Below are 10,699 nucleotides of genomic sequence, written 5' to 3' on the forward strand. Positions count from 1 at the left end.
AGCTACTGAGTATGTGTTGCTGCCACCTAGTGAGAGCTGGAAGTAGTTTCACTTCCAAAGCAAGCAGAGGTGTTGAGAGGGGACAGAGACCGAGACAAAAACAGAGCTTGTGGAAGAGAGAGATACAGAACCTCCAAAAGGATGTGAAGAGAAAGGGTGGTGAGTGGCAGAGCTCCCAACAATGGGAGGAACCCGTCCAAGGGCCCAGGTACAATCTTCATTCAGAGATACCCTAAACTGGTAAAAAAAAAAAAAAAAAATCACACAGGAGCCAGCATGGAGGCACATTCTTGTTATCCTAGCACTCAAAGGGCTGAACCAGGAGGATCTGAATTTGAGGTTAGAGATCAACTTGGCTTACACGATGAGACCTTGTCTAAAGGAAGAGAAGGAGAGGGAGGGAGAGAAGGAAGAGGAGGGGGAAGGGGAGAGGAGCAGAGGCACACCAGGTGGATGCTGGGTAGATCTTGGGGGATGGGGGGAGGGAGTCACCAGAGTCAGCAGATACATGGGAGACAGCAAGCCCCAAAGCAAATAGTGCAGGCTTGCAAACCTTGCACAGGTTCCAGGCTAAGGATGGGGCTCTGGGCAAGCCATATTTATTGATTGATTGAGCAGGGATTTCTGAGCTGTCTGCTATCCAGTCTCTGATTCTAGTCAGGCTCTGGGGAGCTCTGGACCAGAGGTTAGGGGGCTAATTAATACACAGAGAGCCTGTGAGCAGCACCCTAGGTCCCATGGGCCCTGGTGTCCATCCCAAGATCACTCAGAATACAGAGCAAACTGTAGCCTTTGAAAGCAATCCAGAGATAAGCCATATTACCTGCAGTGACAGGTGAAGGGGAGAGGGGGGACCAACAGCAGCTTCCACTGTGCGGACAGTGACCCACTGAGTAACCAACCCATGAGATTAAAAAGCAAGAAGGCCAGGCTAAGGGTGTAGCTCAGTTGTAAAGAGCACTTGCATCGTTCTCACAAGCCCAGGCTTTTGTCCCCAGCCCTGGGAGAAAGAGAGAGAAGGAAAGACGATAGGACTGGTGTAAGAACAAAATCAAATCAAACCTGGAGTGTAAAAACTAGAGGGTGTTGTTCCCGTTAGCTCATTTGCAGCAGAGACTGCAAATGGAACCATTCTTGAGATTCACATCCTTCCAAGTGCCCACACACCTGTGCAGACCTCAGATCCATGAAGAAAGGTCCTATGGGTAGCAGGGAGGAGCCAGCTTCCAGAACCATCCAATACCTGGGCCACACAGCATCAGGCACAGCAGCAGCATGCCTGAGGTTGGCACAGGGGGTCTAAACACACCATCCCATCGCTAATTGGCTGAGCAGGATCCCACAGCTCACTTCCCAGGGACTGATTCTTCCCTTAGAATAAAGAAGGAACTGTGGGTGTCTCTTATGCTTTCATATCTGCCCTCTGCCTTTGCAACCTCTTCCCCCAAAGAAAACAAACAAACAAAAAAGAAAATAAAGAAATAACATAACATAACATAACAACAACAAAAACATCTCACTATGGAAGCTGTGGCATGTCACGGCATGTCACACAGTACACCTCTTTGCCCAAACAGCTTTACATGCAAATATTCATTACAAAAAGCCATTGGTCTGGTTTAAGACCACTGGCTTCTGCGACACCGTCATTACTGAATCCTCACGAGAACTCCCCTCTGATATCCCGTTCTTGTCCTGTGTCGTGGAGATCCTACAGCTTGATGTGAAATTCGCAAAGAATCAGTAAAAAGTTATAAAAGAAAGAAAGAAAAAAGAAGAGACTCCAGCTACGAGCACAGGCTCCTTGTCTCTGAAGCTCTTCTCTGACCGCTCTGTGATGCTGCTAATGACACTAATGATTAAGAGTATGTGGATAGGAAGAAAAGCCATTAAGCATCAAACGTCACTAAGCTAAAGTGACTTTTAGCTTTGTTTGACTGACAGGAAAGGTTTATCTTGGGCTAAATCCCTAAGGCCTCCACTTGGCAAAAGAAACACAATCACAAGATAATCCCAGCTGTAAAACAGAAAAGGCATCATTGCGTGACCTCTGTGGTCTTCCTAACCCAGGACAAGTTAGTCAGCGGAGAACAATGCCTTTTAAGACGCATAGATGCGATTTCGATCTCTGAGGGTACCACTTAGTCGCCAGGTGACCCGAGAACAATCGCCTGCCACCTCGGATCTTAAGGTTTTGTCGGTATGAGTTAGCAATGACTCGCTGATTTTAAAAAGGAGACTCGGACTGTGAGTGATCCACGGGATCTACAATTAGCTGGTGGAAATAAACCACCTTTCCCCCCCCTCTTAAGAACTGTCATTACTTTTCATTTTATTTTACCTGTGTGGGTGTTTTGCCCTCAAGTATGTCAGTGCACCAATGTGCACACATGGTACCTGCAGAAGCCAGAAAAGGGCCCTGGATCCCCTGTAATTGGAGTCACACAGGCATTTGCGAGCTGGCATGCGGGTGCTGGGAATCAAACCCTGGTTCTCAGGAAGAGGCCAGTGTTCCTGACCTGAGTCATCTCTCCTTCCATCATTCTTGGTTTGCTGTATCTGTCACCTGTGTTCACAGACAGGGTAACATTCTGCTGCCTTAGTCTTCTATGGTCACTCTGGGACCAGAACCTTCCATGATGCTACTCCAGGCTCACAGTATCATGTATTGAATGTTGAGGATCTTTGGCCACATTTCATGTCTTCTGCACAGGGCTTTAGAGCTGTTCATTGATTGGTGACTGAGGCATGATTGAATGTCTTCTTCTTCTTCTTCTTCTTCTTCTTCTTCTTCTTCTTCTTCTTCTTCTTCTTCTTCTTCTTCTTCTTCTTCTTCTTCTTCTTTTCAGTGGACACTCCTCCAGGTACTCCCTCACTTGGTGCTGAAGTAGTATACAGCCATCTACCTGCAGGCTCAGAGCTTAGAAGAAACTGTCCTTGACTTGAATGTCTGTGATGGGAGAGCCAAGGCTTTATGTCCTTTCTGAACCATGTCTTCTTCACATGACATTACAAGGGGTTTGTTTCTCTTGGAGATTAAATTGGAGCTATACTCCAGCTCAGATAAGGATGTTTATCTGATCATAAGTACATGCTCTGCCACTGGGCTACATCCCAGCCCATATAAGGAATAGTTATTGTTTCTGACATCATTCTCTAAAATGTCCTAACTCTTAGCTGCAGTTTTAAGGAAGCAGAACAAGAACCTGGCCTCCTGCCTCACTTTCAATCTGTCCTCTGTTTAAACCTTGAGTCAGGTGCTGTTAGCCTGGGCATGTAGGCCTGGGAATCACTTAAGTGTCTAGAAACTGGTTATAATTAACTATCTTGTGCTCCTTCAGGGCTGAAGGCAAGAGGTAAGGAAATCTGAGGCTTTTTATCCTGGGCTTCTGCATGTCTTGCTTTAGATCACCCAAATGCAATCACCTTGGATTCCAGGAAAAAAACAAAGCCTGGGAGATGGGTCGCCCCAAACAGGAGGAACAATTGTCCTGTGGGAGCCAGCTTGTCCCCTCAAGCAGTAAGAATTCTTGCAGGCTACCTTCCAAAGCCAGGCCTGAGGTAACAATCAACAGGCCACCCTTGGACTGCTGACCATGCAGACCTCTCACCCCTGCCCCAACTCTTCCTCTGGTTAAACCTGCTCTGCCTGGGCTCTGAAAATGACCTGAAATGTTTACTTTGCAATTACCCAAAATGATCATTTTGATTAAAATCCACTCCTGCCTTTAACCCTTTTGTTCATTTGTTTGTTTGTTTGCTTGCTTGCTTTGCTTTGCTTTCTTTGGGGTCTGGTGGCTGAATCCTGAAAGTTGGAAACCATCTCTCTACCTAAACTTTTTACCCAAGATTTGGGTCACATCTCATAGAAACCTCCATGCTGACATGATGTATTTTATATCATCCATGACCTCGCTCTCAATACAAATGAGATTCACTGAGGTACTGGGTCTCATTCTTCTCTGTAGTCCAGCTGTTCCCAGTAGGCTCAAGACAGATATATGTGTGGCCTGGATCAGTAAGTATAAATTAAAGGGACCCAGGTTGGTGAGGTAACCTCAACCAAGACTGACATCCTGAGCTCAGTCCCTTGGACTCACATGATAAAAGGAAAAAATGGACTCCTGCCTGCAAGATGCCCTTTGTCCTCCACAATCAAGTTGTGGCATGTACACACACACACACACACACACACACACACATTTAGACTGCCCGATTACATATTCATGGCATATGCATACATCTCTTAATCCCTTACTTGAATGCAAGCAATGGTCTGAGATGAGGAGAAGGTAATTGGCTCTCAAAAGGGCTTTCCCAGCTCCTGCCTGGAAGCCCCCAGGGTCCTTCTGCATTCCTCCTGTCTAAGCCTGTGAGTGTTGTGCTTTAAACTGACAGGCTCCAGCTCCAGGCTAGGAGGCAGAAATTAGATATCAATCCTGTGACATCAACAGGAAGTTAGCTTTGAAGTTTATCATCCCGTGGAGGGGTTTTCCGACCCCTTTTCACTCATCTCAGCACTTGGCTCAGAAGTCAGCAGCCCCTCTTCTCAGCCTCAGGCCCCCAGTCACAGTGTTCCCCAGTGTGTGGGACAGCAAAGCTACTCTTGGCAGGAGCGTTCTCTTTATTTCCTAAATGGGTATTTTATATTTTAACAAAATAAAGGATTTTTTTTTAAAGTGGGAGGGACCCATTCGCTATCTCAAATAAGTGTGCTTTTTATAATCACCTGTACACAGTATTATAGATGATGTAAGTGAAACTACTTCTCTCTACTGAACACAAAAGGCTGGCCTTTTCAGCTCTCTAATAGAACACACACACACACACACACACACACACACACACTCACCTCATGAATATTAGGCAACACTTTACTACTAAGCTCTACCACCAGCCCGTATAAAAAGTCAGACATGGGTGTGTACATCTGTAATGCCAGCCCTGGTTTGGAGCAGAGTGGAGAACCAGTCAGATGCTTGGAATTCACTAGCCAGCATGGGCTCAGTGAGAGAGCCTGTCCTCCAAAACAAGGTAGGGAGTAATAGATGCTCAACACTGACCTTTAGTCATATATGAAGTGGTCTCATTTCTGGACATACAGATATTCCTCTTCTCTTAGGGTTTTAGAAATCATCTTACATTCTGAGTCCTTGCTAAAACATCAGTAATTTATCCCTGGGAGGGAGGGGGTGCCCAGAGTCTTGCAGAATTATGCTCTCCCAAGGGAAATAACACCTGCCACATGCCTTTGACCTACAGAACAGAATTTTCCAAGAACCTTCTAGAAAAGCTGTAGAGAGAATAAAGGAAGCAGCAGTGGGAAGCTGTGGAAACTGCTCAAACCCTGCCTTGGCATAAGTGCCGTTTTGGCCCCACCTCTGCAGGACAGAGGTCGGTTGGCACATGGCATCTGGTGGCCTGTACGGGGAAAACTCTTGAAATTCAGAAACAAACTTGGTAAGTATAAGGTAAGGCCTTTAAGGATCCCGGAGCAGGGACAAATTTAAAAGGATCCTGGAACAGGGATGAAGTTAAGTGAGGTTAGGAGAAGGTTCCCGGGTTATGGGATGAAGTTAAGTGAGGTTAGGAGAAAGTTCCCGGTATAGGGACGAAGTTAAGGGAGGTTAGGAGAAGGCTCCCGGTATAGGGACAAAGTTAAGTGAGGCTCAGAGTTAGGTTCTTGGCACAGAGACAAAGTTAAGCTCCCGGGGTTACGGGATGGAGTTAGGTTCTCGGCACAGAGATGAAGTTAAAAGTGAAGAGAGCAGGAGGAGATTGCTTCAAATATCAAAGTAAGAGCGGTATTGGTGCAACTGCTAGTAATTTTTAATTTAATTGGATCTTGCCTGGCAGACAGGAGTGGAGGGTATGCTGCTGATGGCCAGGTTGGGCACTTTAAAAGAGATTGTCCCAATCACCCACGGCCAACTACCACAGCTCCCGTGAGATGTCCAAAATTATGTCCACGGTGTCGTAAAGGCTCATGCAGCAGAAGCAGAAAAAGGCAAACGAGAAGCCAACAAAAAAGAAAAGAGGCTAAAGAACAAGAAAGTGAGGAGGGAAATTCAGATGAATCATCTAACAGTGGAGATGAAGTGACTAGCATGATATCTAAGTTGAGTTTCAGGCAAGGAAGGCCACCTGAATCCTCGGCACCTCCCTTGCCCTTACATCCTCCCTATACTGGGGAAAGAGGAAGTGAAGGAAAGTGCAGCCACCATGCTCCAGTATGGCAAAATCTGCCTTGAAAAGTTGGTGCCTTCTCAGTGTTTCAAGATCAGCAAGGGCAACAATATCCACCTGTTCCCTTCCCAATCTGCACAAGCTGTGGAATTACAGTCAGTAGATGCTAGTGTTCATCCCAGATTAACTCTCAGCTGAAAACTGGAATCTTATTAGTAAATCAGAGAGTGGAGTTGCTCCAAGAGCAGATAGATATTCTGGANCAATTAGTCTTTGTGTCATGTGTAACCCATATGTCAGGAATTTGTGTAACCTCTGTGCAGTTTCAGAATTTTTCTCGTGCAGCTAATTTGTTCCGCGAAATTGGATGAAAGAATTATGGTCATCCATTGTTGCAGTGAATAACACCTGTGTGGAGATACTGGTCAGCAGTGGTTGAAGATGATCCAGAGGACCTTCAGCTTCCTCAAGGATTGCGGAGGGATGGCCTTCTGGGGAATTTTGCTGTGTGCTGTATGTGTTGGTATGCTGTGGTGGATGATACACATGTGTAGATGGGTGTAGGCTGATTCAAGCTGTGGCAGCTATAGAGTCAGGTAATTCGCCCCATGTTTGGCTCCAAATAGTGGCTGAGGGCCATAAGCTGTGAAGTCACCAATGACAGGAATATTGAGGTGCCATGAGCCAGATGCACACCCCTTTTTTGGCTGCAAGGTGATTCAATGACGGGATTATTGTGGGACATACCCACCGCATAGCCTAAGACAGAGCCCTTGCCCACCTAGGACCTAAAAAAGGCCTAGTTACTGGGTGCTGGATGCGGATGCAAGCCTCATGGCCTAAAACAGGTGCTTCACTGACCCTCTTTTTATAGCCACCCCCCAACATTTTAATTAAACAATGCTTCAAAGCCTTCTGCTCACCACTCACTCAATGCCAGTAGCAAGTCCCCACCCAGGTACGAGAGCCAAGAGTCTCCAGGCAGTGCAAGTGTCAGTTGGGATAAGAGATGATGGTGGGGAAAACAACCCTGGCTGCGATCTGCTCCTTCAGGCACAACAGTACTGAAATCAAGTCAAGTCAAAAGATATGCTGAAGGCAGGTATGGTAGCCCTTTAATCCAAGAGGGGGATTAAAGGAGGCAGAAGGATACAAATCTCTGGGAATTCGAGGTCAGGGTGGCCTACACAGCAAGTTCTGAGTTCCAGGACAGCCAGAACTACATAGAGAGACCCTGTCTCAATAGATGGCAGATAGGTAGGTAGGAAGATAGATAGATAGATAGATAGATAGATAGATAGATAGATAGATAGATACATACATAGATACATAGATACATAGATACATAGATAGATACATAGATAGATAGATAGATACATAGATAGATAGATAGATAGATAGATAGATAGATAGATAGATAGATACATACATACATACATAGATACATACATACATACATACATACATATATACATACATAGATACATAGATAGATAACTAAATAAGTAAGTAAATAAAGCAAAAACAGAAGACATCATGGTTTCAGGTTGGGCATAACCATCTTGCCCACCCACAGGCAAACCAATGACCACTCTATACCCTTTTTAGATAGATTTGCTCTGGTATTTGGGGTCCTTCTGAGTAGTTACCTCCTGAAGCTACCTCTTCCAATGGGTACAAAACCCACTTCTGATTGATCCTAAGAGATGCTCATAGGGCATGGTGTGGGAAACAAGAAGGAAAATAGAGGAATACTCTATAGATATAGGACCCTGGGAAAAGGGACTGGGTTGCATATTTTTCATACCACAGCACACCTGGCCTCCAGGTTCTCCCAGCATTCCTCAGTCCCTACCTGGCATATCCTGCCCACATCCCTGAACTTTGCAGCCCAGGGGCTGCCCTTCCCACAGAGATTCTTCTATATATAATCCAGACATTTTGCATTCTCTCTCTCTCTCTCTCTCTCTCTCTCTCTCTCTCTCTCCCTCCCTCCCTCTCTCCCTCTCTCTATGCACCCTTTCTCTCTTTCTCTTTCCCTTCCCTCCTTTCTCTTTTCTCATAGTGACTTTCCTGGCCTTGGTCCTTAGGGCCAATGACCTCACCTCAGAGCAGCTTCCAAACCTACACTTACTATCATCAAATCTGGCTAGAATTGGCTCATTTCACCAGCAAAGAAACAACTTATCAGCGATAAACAAGGCGTGTTATAGGAAGGGGCATCTTGCAATAAGGAAAACCTGTTTTTATTTCACAACACAGATTTTTGCTGAGGTCAAGGTGTTTGGAAAGATTTGAAAGCAATGGGTTCAGTTCTCTAAACTTTTTTCCTCACTGGGTGAAGACATCCAACCACCCCCTGTTTTAGCCATTGTTTGCCTTTAGTTTCTCAGAGTTAGACGGAATTGTGCAACCTTTGACTGCACAGAGGAACCCATGGAAACTCATCGAAACTCATAGCTTGAGAAAAGCACTGAAGCCAGGATTTAAATGTATTTTATTTTATTTTATTTTATTTTATTTTATTTTTAATTTCTAACCTAAAGCCTGCTTACCTGCACTTAGGCCTTTCATGTTTCTTCCTCCAGAAAATAGATCTGTATGATCCTGCCCTTCACCCAGATAGCACCCATCTGTCCTGGTATATATATGGAATATTCCCCTCAAGGCTCATACTCTGAAGAAGTCGCCCCCAGATAGTGGCACTATTACAAGCTAATTAGATCATGAGACCCTGACCTTATCAATGGCTAAATCCACCCATGTGTTCATAGCTGAATGGGCTGCTAGGAGGTGGGACTTAGTTAGAAGAAGTTGGTCATTGGGAGCATGCCTTTAAGGGCATCTTGTTCCCAACATCTCCTCTCTGTCTCTGTCTCTGTCTCTCTCTCTGTCTCTGTCTCTCCCTCTCTCTCCCTCCAAACACTCTGAGGTGAGCAGTTTTCTTCATCATGTTTCTGCCTTGTTGTGGCCTAAAAGTAATGGAGCCAACGGCCATCGACTTAACCTTCTGAGACGAAATAATCTCTCCCTTCTCTAAGTGGTTTTCTTCAGGAATTTTGTCACAGTGACTAAAACTGGATAACATCCTCAGGGAGAAGGCTCTTCAGACACACTAAGGCAAAGACAGCTGCTGCAGACATATTGGGTCACAAGGAAATACAATCTGTGGGTCCAAACATCAGGGATCACAGCGTCTTAGAGGCACCAAAGCCAGATGGAACAGATGGAACCAAAGTGTCCCTAGCACCCGCCAAGCTCCAAGGGTCCTTTCAGAGATGTATAACCTCAAAGCATGAGTACCATGATAGCTGCTACCTTCTCAGCGTTCCTCCAACAACACAATCAAGTTTTCAAAGGCTCCATTGAGGGGTTCAGAGGAGACTGAATGCAGGAGCAATTCTGAAAATCCAGTGCTCTTCTACAAGGCTAGATGTCAATAGTAGCATTTCCAAGAATATCAAAGAAGACTTATTATTCATCCTTTGGCATAAAACATGTTATGATGTAATGTTTCTAATGCTATTTTAAAAATAGACTAACTACTTAAATTTCTGTTTTCATTTTGAGCACACTCAATATAAGTAGATGCAGCCTACAAAACAATAGTTCTTTGGGTTCCCTAATGATTTTTAAAGAGTGTACAGGGCTCTAGAGACAAAGTCTGAGAGCCACTGACTTATGGATTCATGGCATTTCTTCATTTTGCCAACTGTGAGGTCCTTTGAAGAATACCAGGGAGAAGACATAAGGAGAGAGAGCAGGGTCCTCTGAGAGCACTGCATGTCCAGGGCAGTTGTCTGGAAGCGAGCCCTCTGACAGGGTGCTTGCCTGGCGTTGTAACAGCGTACACATGGGCTCTGCCATGGGGAGGGAGGGTCGGTTCCAGAAGGGGAAATAAGGCCCTGAAATGGAGAAGCCTACGTCATTTGCTGGCTCCAACTGTTCACCACTACTTGCTGACATTGAGGGTCAGGGGTCCAGGATTCTTCCTGGCTAGCTGCTGGTCCCTGACATACCAGTGGGAAGGTTTGGTCCCTAAGCTTGATTGTCAACTTGATTAGCTTGAAGGCACCTAGAGGTCTGGTCAAGAATACCTCAGAGTAGGTCTGTGAGAGCATTTCCAGAGAAGACTAAGCAGGGAGGAAGGGGATGCCCTCCTCTCATACGCTGGGAGCCCGCCTGGAGTCAGAGGAGAAGGTCTAGGGAGGCAGACATTCTCACCCTGCTTCCTGGCTGCCATGGTGTGAATGATTTGCTTCACCACGTTCTCCCTACCATGAGGAACTAGCACTTCTGGAACCATGGGCCAAAGTCATAGTCATAGAGATAGAAAAATTAATGAAGAGAATTCTCTTAGCCAAAACCAAAATTCCATTCAAATAACATCAAGAATCATTTAAATACACTGAAGGGCAAAAAAAAAAAAAACCTCAAAACTAGATCATGAGAATGGAGCAGAGGAGGGACTGCACCTTTGATGGCTGCGTGCAATCAACAAGTAAATTAACAA

The sequence above is a fragment of the Mus pahari genome, chromosome 5, assembly GCF_900095145.1.
Source record: "Mus pahari chromosome 5, PAHARI_EIJ_v1.1, whole genome shotgun sequence".
Lineage (NCBI taxonomy): Eukaryota > Metazoa > Chordata > Mammalia > Rodentia > Muridae > Mus > Mus pahari.